At 47.4% G+C, this 14,856-nt stretch overlaps 1 protein-coding gene across 8 annotated transcripts in view; it reads right to left on the bottom strand.

Annotated features, from left to right (window-relative positions):
* Elf2 (E74-like factor 2) overlaps positions 1 to 13,289 on the bottom strand; it is an 87,964-nt gene extending 74,675 nt beyond the window's left edge. For 3 of the 8 annotated variants that reach the window (NM_001291059.1, NM_023502.2, NM_001356358.1), the window contains exon 1: positions 13,020 to 13,250. The gene's annotated coding sequence lies outside the window, so the exon portion shown is untranslated. Of the gene's footprint in view, positions 1 to 12,644; positions 12,868 to 13,019 lie in introns of those variants that run through there. The other 5 variants (XM_030252807.1, XM_006502031.4, XM_017319714.2 and 2 more) reach the window with 4 other exon arrangements.
* Positions 13,290 to 14,856: the final 1,567 nt, after the last annotated feature.

The raw sequence follows: 14,856 nt of genomic DNA on the forward strand, positions 1-14,856 counted from the left end.
AAATTCAGTAAAGTCAATGAACCCCATGTAAACTGAACTCACGGAGAATCACACAATAACATGCACTATAGTGGTCATACTTTTAAAAACTGCAGACAGGGCTAGACAGATGGCTTAGCGCTGCTGAGAGCGCTCACTGCTCCTGTACAGGACCTAGGCTTAGTCTCCAACACCTACATGGTGACTCACAAGCATCTGTCATTACAGTTTCAGGGATCCAACACCATCTTCTGGCCTTATCCGGCATTACACATATACATACTGATGCATATAGGCACAGGCAAACACTGATACATCTAAATTTAAAAATAAGAAATCCTTCTTTAAAAGTCAAAGACAAAGAGACCTGGAAGCAAGAGAAAATTGCTTTGTCACATGAGCAAGCCTCAACAGGAAACACGTCATCCATATTTGGTGGTCAGAAGACTGGCAAATATATTCAAAGAACAAAAAACAAAAAAAAAAAAACAAAAAACCATCAACAAAGAACCCTATGTTCTGCAGAATGGCCTTCAAAAGCAGAGGTAGGAAAACGTCCTCAGAAAAGTCTGAAGAGCTCATTACTGTAAGCAGAGCCAGGCTTCAGGGAATAGTTAGATGAGCCCAACAAGACAAAGAGGGGCCGGCCCTGGACGCCAAGCTCTGTGAGGAAACCAAGGGCAGGATTCAGAGGGCACGCCCAGGCGGCAGGGAAGTGTTGCTGTAAATGGGTTTTGCTCTTTCCTTTTTCTCTGTGCTTTAAAAAGACTTAACAAACTTGCTCCAAACACTTTTTGTCTAAAAGCCAAGATATTAATATAAATTTGGTTTAACTACACATTTTATTTATTTTATCTAATGAGGGCATCGTTTTAAAGACTAGTTTATTTGGGCGAACACATGCATGAAGGCGTACGTCTTGTGACATCTGAAAGAGATGGAGGACCATAAAGGAGTTTTTGTTTTTCTGGCCCTGGGGATGAACGCAGGGCTCTGTGCGTGCACGGCAAGTCGCCGAGCTCCATCACCAGTCCAGAAGTAGAGTTTTACAGGATTAAATTAGTGTTCAAACTCAGAGTTGTTACTGCAGGTTGGTAAATGTAATTCCAATACCAAACAAAGAAAATAACTATAGGATATATAATAGGAAATGAGAAATCTAATGATTCTACTAAAAAGAAAAAAAATCAATTTCATTCATGCAAGAAGGAAACGATACAAGAAAAATGAAAGCAGAAATCCTGGTGCTGTATAGGGAATATGTAAGAAAGTTACTGACGTATCTTTTCCTTGTTCGTCACCACTGTCCTGTTAGTTAAAGACTCAATGAGCACAGAGACAGTGAAGCCTGAGCCGACATGGCTGCCAGCATTTACCAGCAGAACTAAAGATGAACCTGCCACCTGGCGCTCAGCCTCCTAACCTTTCACACGGACTCAGACTCTGGAACGGCAGGCACAGTCAGGAAGTGTACATCGACAACGCACCGGTTACTGCACTAAAAGTTAAAGCTTTATACCTGCTGGCGGTCGATTTTTAGATAAACTTTACAGAAGAAATATCCAGTAGGAAACTTACTTTTCCATATCGTTTATATGACCAAATATCATTTACATGAAATCCTAAACACAACATTTATCCAAACTCTTATTTACAAGAAAAACACATCCTGGGCTGGCGAGATGGCTCAGTAGTTAAGAGCACTGACTGCTCGGATCTGAGTTCAAATCCCAGCAACCACACGGTGGCTCACAACCTTCCGTAATGAGATCTGATGCCCTCTTCTGGTGTGTCTGAAGACAGCTACGTTGTACTTACATATAATAATAAATAAATCTAACCAAACAAAAAGAAAGAAAGAAAGAAAGAAAGAAAGAAAGAAAGAAAGAAAGAAAGAGAGAAAGAGAGAGAGAGAGAGAGAGAGGAAGGAAGGAAGGAAGGAAGGAAGGAAGGAAGGAAGGAAGGAAGGAAGGAAGGAAGAGAGAGAGAAAAGAAAAAAGAAAAACAGATCCTGCTCTAAGTTAATTCTCTGGCCAGGAATAAAAGCACTGCACTGCCTTTCCTGTGGCTTTCTGCACACCTGGAAAAAACAAACAGACAGATGTTCCTTCTGGCCAGCTGACCTCTGACCTCACACTTCTCTCCTACCTGGGCTTGCTGAACACACCAGCACACAAGTACTCACACCAGTACTCACACCACGGACCACACACTGCCTTCACACCACTGCTCCACAGCCTCCAGTCCCCACCGCACGGCCAGCAGGATGGACAGCATCCTTCAGGACACAGTTCCTTCCCCTCCCCCTTCAGCCAGTGCTCCCTGCGCAAAGCACACTTCATCGGCACACGGGCCTCCGAGCCTTCCCTACCTAAAAATCACAGTTTTATTCACTTGCTGTATTTATCACTCTCTAAAACTACCTTGTTTGGGTTCTTAATGCTTGCCTGTCTCCTCTCCCAAAATATAAGAGCAGTAAAATAGCAGCTATGGTGTCTGCTGTGTCTTCCAAAAAACTAAAATACTATTAAAGGATTATTTTATTTTTAACTAATGACTTGGGTGTGCACTTTCTGGTGGAAGCAAGCATCCGTGAGCAGATAACGGAGGAGCAAGAAAGGGGGGCTGGACCTCCAGCACCTAACAAGGGCACGGCTGGGAAAGCTTCATAATACTTTACAACCATTGCAACTCCTATACTGTCCTGTCAGCTGCCTCAATCTACTGTCACTCTGGCTTGTTGTTCCTACCTGCGGCACCTAACTCAGCCCCCAACACGGGGAACCGCAGGGAGCGTGGACAAACAAGTAGCCATCTATACTGTATTCCCATTTCACAGACTGGGGAGGTTATTTTATGTGAACGAGTGTTTGTGCGCTCATGCACGCCCGCCCACAAAGGCGTCACATCCCTCGGAACCAGAGCTGATGACTGCGAGCCACCATGCGGACGCTGAGAACTAAGTCTAGATCCACTGCAAGAGCCACAAACGCTCTTAGCAGAGGAGCCTTCCCTCCAGGTCCCTGATAGATCTTTTACATAGATACTGAATCCTGGGCAAAGGACATGTTGCATCTGCCACATCTGACAGTTGTCCCACCCCCAGGACCTGCACGCCAGCACAGGAGAAGCGATGCCCACACGTTGTTCTCTGGTCTCCACACCAGTCAGTGCACGTTTGTTCAATATAAATAAATGTAACTAAAACTTCAGTTGATTGATATATATGTATATATATATCTCTCCTATCTATCAATAACCATTAGTTAATTAAAGTTGCAAATTCTTTAAATAAAATCTGTTATATAAAGTTCAATGTTCAAAAGTATTATACTACTGTGCATATCTTGAAATACAAGTACTGACTAGGATCTTAAATAAAATGCTTTGCTGTTCAGTAAATGGTTTAGCTATTACATTACATCTGACGTTTAGAGGCCAGGGAGACACACGCTCAGAGCGTTAAGATTGAACCTTCAGTTCAATCCTCAGGACCCAAATGGCAGGAGAATTGGCTCAGGCCAGGGACGCAGAGGCAGGCGGATTTCTGTGAGTTCAAAGCCAGCCTAACCTGGTCACTATAGCAAGTTCCAGCCAGCCTAACCTGGTCACTATAGCAAGTTCCAGCCAGCCAGGACTACATAGTAAGACCCTGATTCAAAGGAGAAAGGGAAGAAGGAGAGAAAAAGAAAATAAGTAAAATTCAGGTTCATTTCCAAATTAATAAAACCTATGTTTAAGTAATCAAGACAGAGTAAGACAGTTACGAATCAAAATTGGACAATCTCAATGAAAGTGTCAAAGTTGCAAAAAAGAAAGAAATAAAAATTATAATGTTAAAAGCAGTAAAATTAAAAATCTATGTGGGCATGGTGATGCATGTCTTTAATCTCAGCACTCAGGGAGCAGAAGCAGACAGATCTCTGTGAGTTCGAGGCCAGTCCTGGTCCTGTGAGTTCTAGGACAGCCAGGGCTACACAGAGAAGCCCTGTCTCAAAAACAAACAAACAAGCAAACAAAACAAAACAATGTCATCAGCGAAGGAGCCGGACAGATGGCTCGGGAATTGAGAGCAATCGTTGCTCTTGCAAGGACCCAGGTTAGGTTCCCAGCACCCACATGGTGGCTCACAGCCCCCGCAGGCACTGCCATGTCCGTCATGATGCACATATATGCACGAAGGCAAAAGACACACACACATAAAATAAAAGAAATTTAAAAAAAAAAAAACCTCACTAACAAAGCTCAACACATTTGAATACCACACTTAACAAACTTGAAAATTCATGACTAGAAATCAGTTACCCTACAGAGCAGGTCAGGGAGAGGTAAGATATTTCAAGAAATAATCATCAGGGGGGCTGGAGAGATGGCTCGGCAGTTAAGAGCATCTGCTGCTCTTGCAGCAGCCCTGGGTTCAGTTCCTGGCACCCACAACTATCCAGTCCCAGGGGATGCAGCACTGTCTTCCGCCTTCTGTGGGCATCAGGCACACAAATAGTACAACTTTCACACAGATATATCAGGCAAAACACTAATACACATAAATTAAATCTAAAAATAATTGGGGGAAAAAATCAAGGTTTATTAAGTTAGCCAGGGACTGTGTGGTACATTCCTGTAATCCCAGCCCTCCAGCTAGATTAAGGTTAGTTAAGGCCTAAGGGTTAAGACACTTGTCATCGGGCAGTGATGGTGCATGCCAGGGCTACACAGAGAAACCCTGTCTGGAAAAACCAGAAGACAAAAAAAAAAAAAAAAACCACTTGTTGCCAAGTTCAGTCTCCAAATAGTCCAGGAGAGAACCAGCCCCACCAGGTATACTTTTAATTCTAGAATTTAGGCGGTAGGGGCATACAAATCTCTGTGAGTTCGAGGCCAGCCTGATCTTCAGAGTGAATTCCAAGACAGCCAGCGCTATACAGAGAGACCCTGTCTGGAAAAACCACACACACACACACACACACACACACACACACACAAAACATACGTTCATGAAATGATGTTAGCCATCGAGAACGCAGGGTGAGTAAAGTGGCTTGGTGTGGCTTGCTGTGAAAGTGTCGTGACCTGAGTTCAGTCCCAGGAACACATGTAAAGATGGAAGGAGAGAACCAGCCCCACAAAGTGGTCTCCGGTTCCCCACATGCACACAATAGCACGCTTGCACCCACAACACACACTACAGGGGCTGGAGGGATGGCTCCGTGGTTAAAAGCAAGGGCTGATCTCCAAAAGACTAGGTTCAACCCCCAGCAACTCACAACTGTCTCTAACTCCAGTTTCGTGGGATTTGACGCCCGCACACAGAAATACATTCAGGCAAAACACCAATGGACATAAAAATAAGTCTTTTTGAAAGAGAGAGAGAGAGAAAAAGGAAGGAAGAGAGAAAGAGAAGGAAGGAAGGAAGGAAGGAAGGAAGGAAGGAAGGAAGGAAGGAAGGAAGGAAGGAAGACAGACAGACAATAATAAAAGACTGGGACTGGTATAAATACAGGGCAAAGTTATGGTACACAATAAATATAATTATTATATATAGATACTCTTAAGCATTTTAAAGACTAAATGAATACAATATACAAAAAAAGAAAAAGATCCATACTAGACACATCATAATTAACCTGTTAAACGTCAAAAACAGAATATCTTCAAAGCAGAAAAGTAACTTATGAGAATCAAGGGGAGACCAGACCGAGGCAGGTGGAATGTTAAGGGTCCTGGGAGGAGGGAAACACCTGAGCTCAGGGGCTCTGGGCCCAGCAAAGCTACTCCTCAAAACTGAAGGGAAACACAAAGATCGCAGAAAACCAAATGCCTAGAGAGCTGCCCTCTAAGCAACCCTCCGGCAGCTCCTTCAGGCTGAACAACTCACACCCTTAAAGAAATGCAGGCAAGGAAACAGATAAACCCATACAAAGAAATAAAAATGTAGCGAGTGTAAAAGCTCTTTGAGAAGACACAAGACTGCAAAAAGAAAACGGAAGTCCGGGCAGCGGCACCTGACTGCCTGCTCAGCTGCTTGGGAGGCTGACTCAAGGGTCACATGCAATAGTTCGGGCTAGCACAGTACGGTCCCATGTGCAGACAACAAAGAAGAAATAAGGCAGAAGACTGGACTGCAGTACCCTGACTGCTGCTAACAGGCAGGACGGGAGGCATGTGGCTAGGCTGAAGCCAAGTTTCTATGTTACAAGGAAGCTGTTCTTGATCTGAAATAGATTTAATAAATTAAAAACTGTATTCTGCTGGGCATGCTGACACATACTTGAAGTCCCAGCACTCAGCACAATGAGGCAGGAGGACTGTGCTGTATTCAAAGCCAGTCTGGGCTACACGGTGAGCAACAGGCCAGTAAGGAGACCCTATCTTTAAAAAAATAAATAAATAACAGGAAAAGGGAGTTCCAATAGCACACTGGGAAGTCTGTTAGGTATAAAAGAGGCAGCAGAGAGTAAGCGAATTATTTTTAATGGAACATACGAAAAGTAGTAAAACTGCAGGCATAAATCTCTCAGTGACTACGCTAGGAGCACATGAGACCCTGTAATCAAAAGCCAGTTGTGGCATTTTCTTACAGAGAGCATTTAACTAGACACTGTTTACAAGATGCGCTTCACATCAATAAAACAAACAGGCTGAAAGTAAAAGCACACAAAAAAGATGCTGTTAAAAGAGTGAACATGAGGAGAAAGAAAAGGATACTTTTAATGATGAAAAGACTGAGTCAGCAGATAGCTCCACAGAGCCTGACAACCTGACTTCAACCCAGGACCCGCACGCACGGAGTCAGGCCAGCCTGTCCTCGGATCACATGTGCTCTACAGCATAGGTGTGCACACAGACCTCGTCATTGTAGGAGGGCCTGCCCACTTTGCATGGTCCACTTCTCAGGCAGGTAGTTCTAGACAGGATTTAAAAAAAAAAAAAAAAAAAAAAGCTTTCCAGGGGCTAGAGAGAGCTCAGCAGATAGAGAAAAAGCTGTTCTTGCTAGGCTGCGGGGGCCACGCACCACGCCACGACTTTAGTCCCTGCACTCCCACTCGCACTCGGGAAGCAGAGGCAGACAGATCTCTGAGTTTGAGGCCAGCCTGGTCTTCAAAGCGAGTTCCAAGACAGCAAAGGCTACAGAGAAAAACCCCGGTAGACAAAGATAGATAAATAATAAACAAACAAACAAATAAATAAATAAGGAGGACCTGAGTTTAGCTCCCAGAACCTATGTCAAGTGACTTCCAACTGCCTACAACACCAACTCCAGGGGACATGGGAGGAGGGGGACACAGAGGAGGGGGGAGGGGAGCGGACGGGGAGGGAGAGGGTAGGCAGACTTACAAGTAAAATCTTAAAAGAAGCCAAGCTAAGTAGGAGCCAACCAAAGGACAAGCTAGTAAGCAGCAGTTCGCTAGGGTTTCTGCTGTAAGCCCCTGCCTTGGCTTCCCTCCTTGATGAATTGGTAGTGAGTAAGACCAAGCCTGAAATTAATTACCAAAGAGAAAATCCAGGCCAGACACTTTCACTGGTAAATTCTACCAAAGGTACTTAAAGAGTCACACCAATCCTTCACGAACCTCACAGAAAACAGGAGGCAAAAACCACTCAACACATCCCTCAGGGTTAGTGAGTACTACTTCAGACCTTAAACATAGGGTGCACCGCTTCTTCTTTTGGCTAAGAATAGATTAAATCAAAATACGTATAACAAGAAAGGAAATATAAGCCAATATCCCTTATAAATACAGACATGAAATAAGTCAAATACCACTAAAGCAAACTGAATCACCATATAATTGTTGGCACTGAGCAAGAAGAGTTTATCCTGGAAGCCTGCTTCATACCTGAAGTCAAATGACATAACACGGGATATTACTGGAATAACGGACAAATCATATGGCCATCTCATTATGACCGATCATACTGATTTGTGTAGGACTGAAGGACTTCCCAGGATGCAAGACTTTCGAATGCTAAACAAGGCAGTCCCAGGTAAAGAGTCACCGCTGGTGATGACAAGAGACATGGAAAGAGCATGTGGCGGTCCAGTACTCACACGGGTCTAGAAACAACACAACTGCTAGCCCCATCTGCGAAAACACTGTACCTGATGATAAAAAGGTCAATGGACTCTTTCCTCCTTCCTACCAACCTGGAGGGCAGCAGGCAGGCTCTCGCCCGCCCGCTTCTAATCAGCCTTTACTTCCTGGTGGTTCTACTCAAGGGAGGAAAGAAATGTCTTCTGATAAAAACTACGCAAAGCCAACTCCGTTACAGGATATATGGTGCTGTGTATAAAAACTACTACAGGGGTCACTCAAAATACTGTAAGGATGATTAGTCCAGTGAGATAAAAGTATACAATATAAATCTGGAAGAAGAAAAGAATAGAAAGTAGCCACAAAGCTGCCACATCTTAAGAAAACCCTATCTGTGGACTGTGAGATGGCTCAGGAGTAAGGCACTTCCTGTCCAGCCCTAGGACCTGTATGGGGAAAGGACAGAACTCACTCCCAAGGGTTGTCCTCTGGCCTTCACACCTACAGAGTACGTAGGTACACTGTACCTACGGCATGTGCACACTCATTAAGAAAATAAACAAATAAAAAGAAAAAAACCTGAAAATTCCATTCACAGTATCATTATGAAGAATAAAGTACTCACAAAGTAAACTATAACTCTGATATACTCATATAAATGAGTTAGCCAATGAGCCTTTAAAAATAAATTCATTGGTGGTGGACGTTGGTGGCACACCCCTTTAATCCCAGTGCTCAAGAGGCAGAGGCAGAGGCAGAGGCAGAGGCAGAGGCAGAGGCAGAGGCAGAGGCAGAGGCAGGGGGCTGGAGAGATGGCTCAGTGGTTAAGAGCACTGACTGTTCTTCCAAAGGTCCTGAGTTCAATTCCCAGCAACCACATGGTGGCTCACAACCATCTGTAATGGGATCCGATGCCCTCTTCTGGTGTGTCTGAAGACAGCAACAATGCACTCACATATATAAAATAAACAAATAAATCTTTAAAAAAAAAAAAAAGCAGAGGCAGGCAGATCTCTGAGTTCAAGTCCAGCCTGCTCTCTACAGAGTAAATTCCAGGACAGCCAGGGCTACACAGAAAAACCTTGTCTCAAAAATATAAAGTAAAATAAAGGAAATTCTGCTATTTGCAACATGGATGAACACTGAGAACCTTATGCTACGTGGATAGGGCAGACACAGAAAGCAGGTACACTTAGATGAGTTGCTGGAAATAGCCAAACCCAGAGATCAGAGAACAAGAGCCCAGCTGTCCATCAGCAGACAAAATGTACAATAAATGTACAAACAGAATAAATCCTAGAGATTTGCTATATCACATTTGACCATAGAAACAATACTATATTATATACCTAAATACAGCTTCTTTTTTAAAGTATAAGGTTTATTCACTGAAGAACTTAAAATGTAAATGAATATTGAAGATCAGTAATTCTCATGTTCAATGTGGTACGATAGGAATTCACCACAAATTAATGTCTTGATTCAAAATAATCTTTACCAAAATTCAAGAGGCCTTTTTTTCAGATGCATAGTCCAGCTCTAAAATTATCTGTAAATAATAAAAAAGTTGACTAAAAGAGATAAATGAACAGGCTGTGAATCTAACTCTGTAGAGGAGTTCTTGCTTAGCATGTCTAACTAAGGCCATAAGGAGAGGGCCACTGCAGTTACTGCCTATATGAAAAGATAACATGATGAATCATGAGAAACTTCAGTGACCAAGCCAGTTCCTATCCACTAACACGACCTCCTCAAGTGAAAATAACAGACAGACGTGAGCGTTGACGCGGGCATGAAGAAAACTAGGCTCCTCCAGTACAAGGCTGAGAAGATACAATATGGGATTCCCACATTGAGAGACAGTTTGGAAGTTTCTCTGAAAGTTAAACATATGATACAGTAAATCATATTTCCATGTGCTTACACCCACGAAGAGAAAACCACACATCCACATAAGGACTTGTAATCAAACCTTCAAGGTGTATCATTTTGAACTGCCTGAAACTGGAAACAATTCAAATATCTATCATAACTGGTCGGTTGGCATAGCCATAAAATATTACTTATCAGAAATAAAGTCCTGATACATGCTACAATGTAGGAAAGAATCTTTAAAGTATGCTAAATGAAAGATGTCAAACCTTAAAAATGTGCATTATGATTCCATGATGCACAATAACCAGAGGAAGCAAACACAGGGAAATGAAACAAAATGGCTATTGCCTAGGGCTGGGCCTTCAGGGAGGGACAGTTAATTAGCCCCAAACAGGCTACGGCAAATTTTAGGAGTGGACAGAAAAAAGTATTATAAAGCAAGCCTGGGATAGTCTCAACCCCATTCATTTTTATAGATACTGGATTAGAGTCCCGAGAACAAAACCCTAAGTTTCCTAGGTCTTGTAACACAGCAAGGCTTGTGACTGTAAATAGTGCCCAGTCACATTCTGCTTTAAAAGGAAAATACAGATGAGATAAAAAGAAGAAAGAAAAAAAAATACTGGATTAGCCAGGCAGTGGTAGTGCATACTTCAATCCCAGCACACAGGAGGCAGAGGCAGGCAGATCTCTGTGAGTTCAAGGCCAGCCTGGTCTACAGAGTAAGTTCCAGGACAGCAAGGGGTACACAGAGAAACCTTGTCTCAAAAAAAAACAAAAAAACAAAAAAACAAAAAAAACCCAAAAGACTGGATTATATTCTCAAAATGGAGGAACTATTTTTGATATCATGCCAAAAGGCTGATTTCTTTAAAAATATCACTCCAAGGAGAAATGAAAGCACATCCACACAAAAACTTGCATACAAAAATTACAATAGCCAGGGGTGGAAGCTCAGATCCCTACCAACCGATGAATGGATAAAAATAAGGAAGCCTATCCATAGAGGAGCATTACTCAGCAAAATAATAATAACAGTAATGTGCTGATACATGCCACAACATGCACAAACTTCAAAAACTTTATGCTATGCAAAAGAGGCCATCACAAAAGCCTCCATATTGCACACTTGTACTTACATGAAATACCCAGAACAGGAAAATCCATAAGGGATACAAAGGTCCAGAAAGATGAGAGACAAGTGAGTAATGGCTAACTGGTATGTTCGCTGGGTGGTTAGTGTCTCCGCTGGCAGTACCGAGGACTGAACTCAGAGCCTCCCCCATGCAAAGCAAGCACTGTGCCACTGGGCTACACTGCAGACCCATATGATCTTTTTTTAGGGGTAAAAACATGCTTTAAAATTGAGTTCAGTAATTGTGCAGCTCTGTGACTAAACCTTAAAAACTGAGCTTGTACACTTATAACTGAATGGCATGTGGTTAGTATCTCAATAATGCTGCAACCTCTCCCCATGCCGATCCATTCACCACCACCACCACCACGCCCCCCAAAAAAAGATACACACAACCTGTGAACAGGTAAAATCATCAACCCTGATTTGGTAAACTTACCATTGAAGAAATTTGGGATAAAAAAAAAAAAAAAAAACCCAAAGTTTTCAACTCTGTCGAAACATTTTGCAACTGTTTATGTCTGCGAAGTACAGTGAATAATCCAAGTAAACAAGTATAAAGAGGATAACACTGCCAGGGCGATGGTGCCACACACCTTGAAACCCAGGCACTCCGGAGCCGGGGGGGGGGGGGGGGGGGGGGGGGGGGGGGAAGCTGCATGCTGATCTCTGAGTTCGAGGCCAGCCTGGGTCTACAGTGCAAGTTCCAGAACAACAAAGGCTACACAGAGATTCTACCCTGTCTCGACAGACAAAAAGCAAGCAAACAACCAGCAACAGCAAAGGATAACGTTAAATATTGAGATTTTAAATGTTGAAGACACATCAGACTTCAACTTCTTGTATTTACTGGATGTATCAACTACAGCCACATGCCTTCTATAAATCTTATTCCTAAATCCCTTTAAACATAATTCAACAGTTCCCAGTCTCATACGAAGTCATTCAACACTCTAAAGAAACTGTAACCCACAAATATACAATCTTATCTCAGTAGGGCCCGGATGGACATTGTCCACTAGAGAAAGTGAGCAGTTTGCCTCTCAACTGAGACTTGGAGAAAAAAACAAAAACAAAAGTCTTGAGCTCAGAGGCGCAGTTTTTATTATACTTTCTCACTGTCGGATTAAAGCATAAACCACAGAGTAATGTCATGAACACGAGAAAGATGTTCCAGGGTTACAATGACGCGTCCCCCATCTTATTGATAGAGTACTAAGAACTTAAAGAAAGGGTATACAGCTGAGAACGTGGTTCCCATAAGGACAGTCCACCAAGTTGGTCCGTGGGTTATTTTTCCGTCCTTTGCTGACAGAGTAAAAATGTCCCACTAAAGTCTTGAGTGGGTCCGGCCGCCGCGCGCAGCGCCGCTGAGGCAGAATCGGTACCGAGGCGCGCGGGGCGCCCACGACACTCTCCGCGAGATGCCCTAAGGGCCAGCACCGCCGGCGGAGGACCCCGGAGGAGACTCTGGACCTAGGCGCTTCCAAGAGCCCCAGGGTTTTTTTGTTGTTTTGTTGCAAACACAGATAGTGATCGCAGCCTGGCTCCCCGGGGAACCAGGAGAAGGCGGCGACGGAGGGCCGGCGGAGAGTGAGAATAAAAGAACGGCGGAGTACAACCTGTCGTGCCCGCCCCGGCGGCGGGGAGCAGGCCCGACGGCGACGGAAACTGCCGCCCGGGACGCGCTGCCCCGGCAGCCCGGCCGCCGCGCGATGACTGGCGCCGCGAGGTAAACAGCGCGCGCCGCGGTCCCTCGGCGCCACGACCGTTGCCCCGGGCCGCTCCGGTGCGGGCTCCCGCCCTGCCCCCAGCTCCGCCGGTGTCACCGCCCCAGCCTCCGGAAAGCCCCTCCGCCGCCGCCCGAGCAAACAACACAGGCGCGGGGCGGGGGCGCCCGGGAGGAGGCGACACTCGGGACGGCCGGGCTGGCTCGCCGCGCCCTCCCTCTCCCTCCCGCTCGCTCCCGCCGGCCTCCGCCGTCCCCGCGCTCTTACCTGCTCTCCCTCCACGTCGCCGAGTCCCTTGCCCTTCCCTCAGGGCCGCAGACCGGCCGAGACGCCGCAGCCGCCCGCCGTTGGCCCGGCGTCCTGCGGGAAGCCGAGGGGGCCTCCCCTGGCCACCGCGCGAGCCGCTCCGCACCACAGGACGAGACAAAACCGCGCTGCGCCCCCCGCGCGCGCCACCCTACAGATCCCCCCCAACCGCCGAGGCGACGGCGGCGACACAGCCGGGCGCGGGGAAGCTGCGGCCGGCCCCCGCCCTCCGCACCCGCCTCGGCTCCTCCCCCTCGGCCTCCTGCCGCCGCCACCAGGACACTGGAGTCCGCCTCCCCCACCCGGCCGCTCCGCGCGCTCCTCCCTCCCCGCGCGCCGCCGGGGGAGGCGACACCGCCAGTCACCGCAGCGCCTGTCAAACCGGGCCGGCTATTTATACTCCCCACCGCCCTCGGGCCCCCCGCAGCCCGCCTCCTGCGCTCTCGAATCCCGCCCTCTTCTCAGCGCCCAACTTCGCCCGAACCCGCCTGCTCAGGTGGAGACGCTCGCCACTCGTCCCGCTCCGCGTCCCCGGGGCTTCCCCACTCCCCCACGTCGCGCGCTGCACTGCGCTGCGGACGCGGGACCAGCGCGTGGGGACGGCGGGGCCGCGCGTGCACCTGCAGCCCGGCCGGGACGACACGCGCACCTCTTGGGCCACTCTCAGGTCTTTGCTGTCACCCCTCATCACCCCCCTTCCAACTCCGGACTCCCCTCCCAAGACCTCCAGGGACCGCTCTGCACTCGTAGATTAAGCATTAGGGAAGTGAGCGATTGCAAAATAAAACTCTTGTCAGCCCGGGTGTTCAGAGTCCCCGCGCGTCTCCCGGGCTCCGCGGATGGTGGCGGCGCTGGCGGGCAGGAGCGCGCGGCCCGCCCCACCCGGCCACTGACGCACGTGGCGCCCCGCCCCGCCCGTTTCGCGGCCCGGGGCGCCGCCCGCTCCGCCTCCCAGCTCGTCCACCCCGGACCCCGCCCCGTTCCCAGAAATTACCACCGCCCAACGGCCCGGCTGCGCGGCGGTTGGTGCCCGCGGTGGCCGGCGGGCGGGCGGCCCAGCGCGCAGCTGCGGAGCGCGGCGGGCGGCCCCCGTTCGGGGGGGTCCCGGGGAGCCGCGACCGCCCGCCCCAGTCTTTGTCGCTTCTAGTCCCGTCCGCCTCCGAGAAGTAACTCAAGTCCCGAGATCTTCAGAGCCAGGGTGAAGGAGCGCGTGTGTGTGGAGGAAGAGTATCTTGTTCCAAGTGTCCACGAATTGGGGAAAAAAAAGGGGCGAAGCCAGCGGGAGCTGCAGGCTTCTGGTTTGCACACTTTCACACAAAGGGGAGCCTCTGAGCAGGGCACTCTCACGCGCCTTCCAGGGCACAAAAGCCAATGACACGGTGCCCGGGATGTCCTGCGTTTGCAGCGGCTCGCTAATGGTCTTTCTTAGGCGCAGTTATGCATGCTAGGTCTCTTCCCCCAAGCACCACCACCATTCCCCGCCGCCGCGGAATGTATTTGTTTCTTTAACAAAGAGCATCGGTTGTCCCGGTGCGCGCGGGGGCCGATCCTGCTGGGCTCTGACTCCTGCAGGCTCCCTGGGGGAGCCCCAGCACTTGGAACAGCATACACCGGGTTAATTTCTGGACTCCAGCCTGACTGTTGATGTTCTACAACCAGTTTTTACAAGAACGAAATACTGAGCGGTGTGATGGCTGTGGAGATGAACGTGGGAACCGTGGAAATGACCCTAGAATGGGGCTCAAATGTGAAAGGCATGCCAGAGGTTGCTCTGTTGTTTTAAGTCCCTGCCGAACAT

This window comes from Mus musculus, chromosome 3 (genome assembly GCF_000001635.26).
Source record: "Mus musculus strain C57BL/6J chromosome 3, GRCm38.p6 C57BL/6J".
NCBI classification, from domain to species: domain Eukaryota; kingdom Metazoa; phylum Chordata; class Mammalia; order Rodentia; family Muridae; genus Mus; species Mus musculus.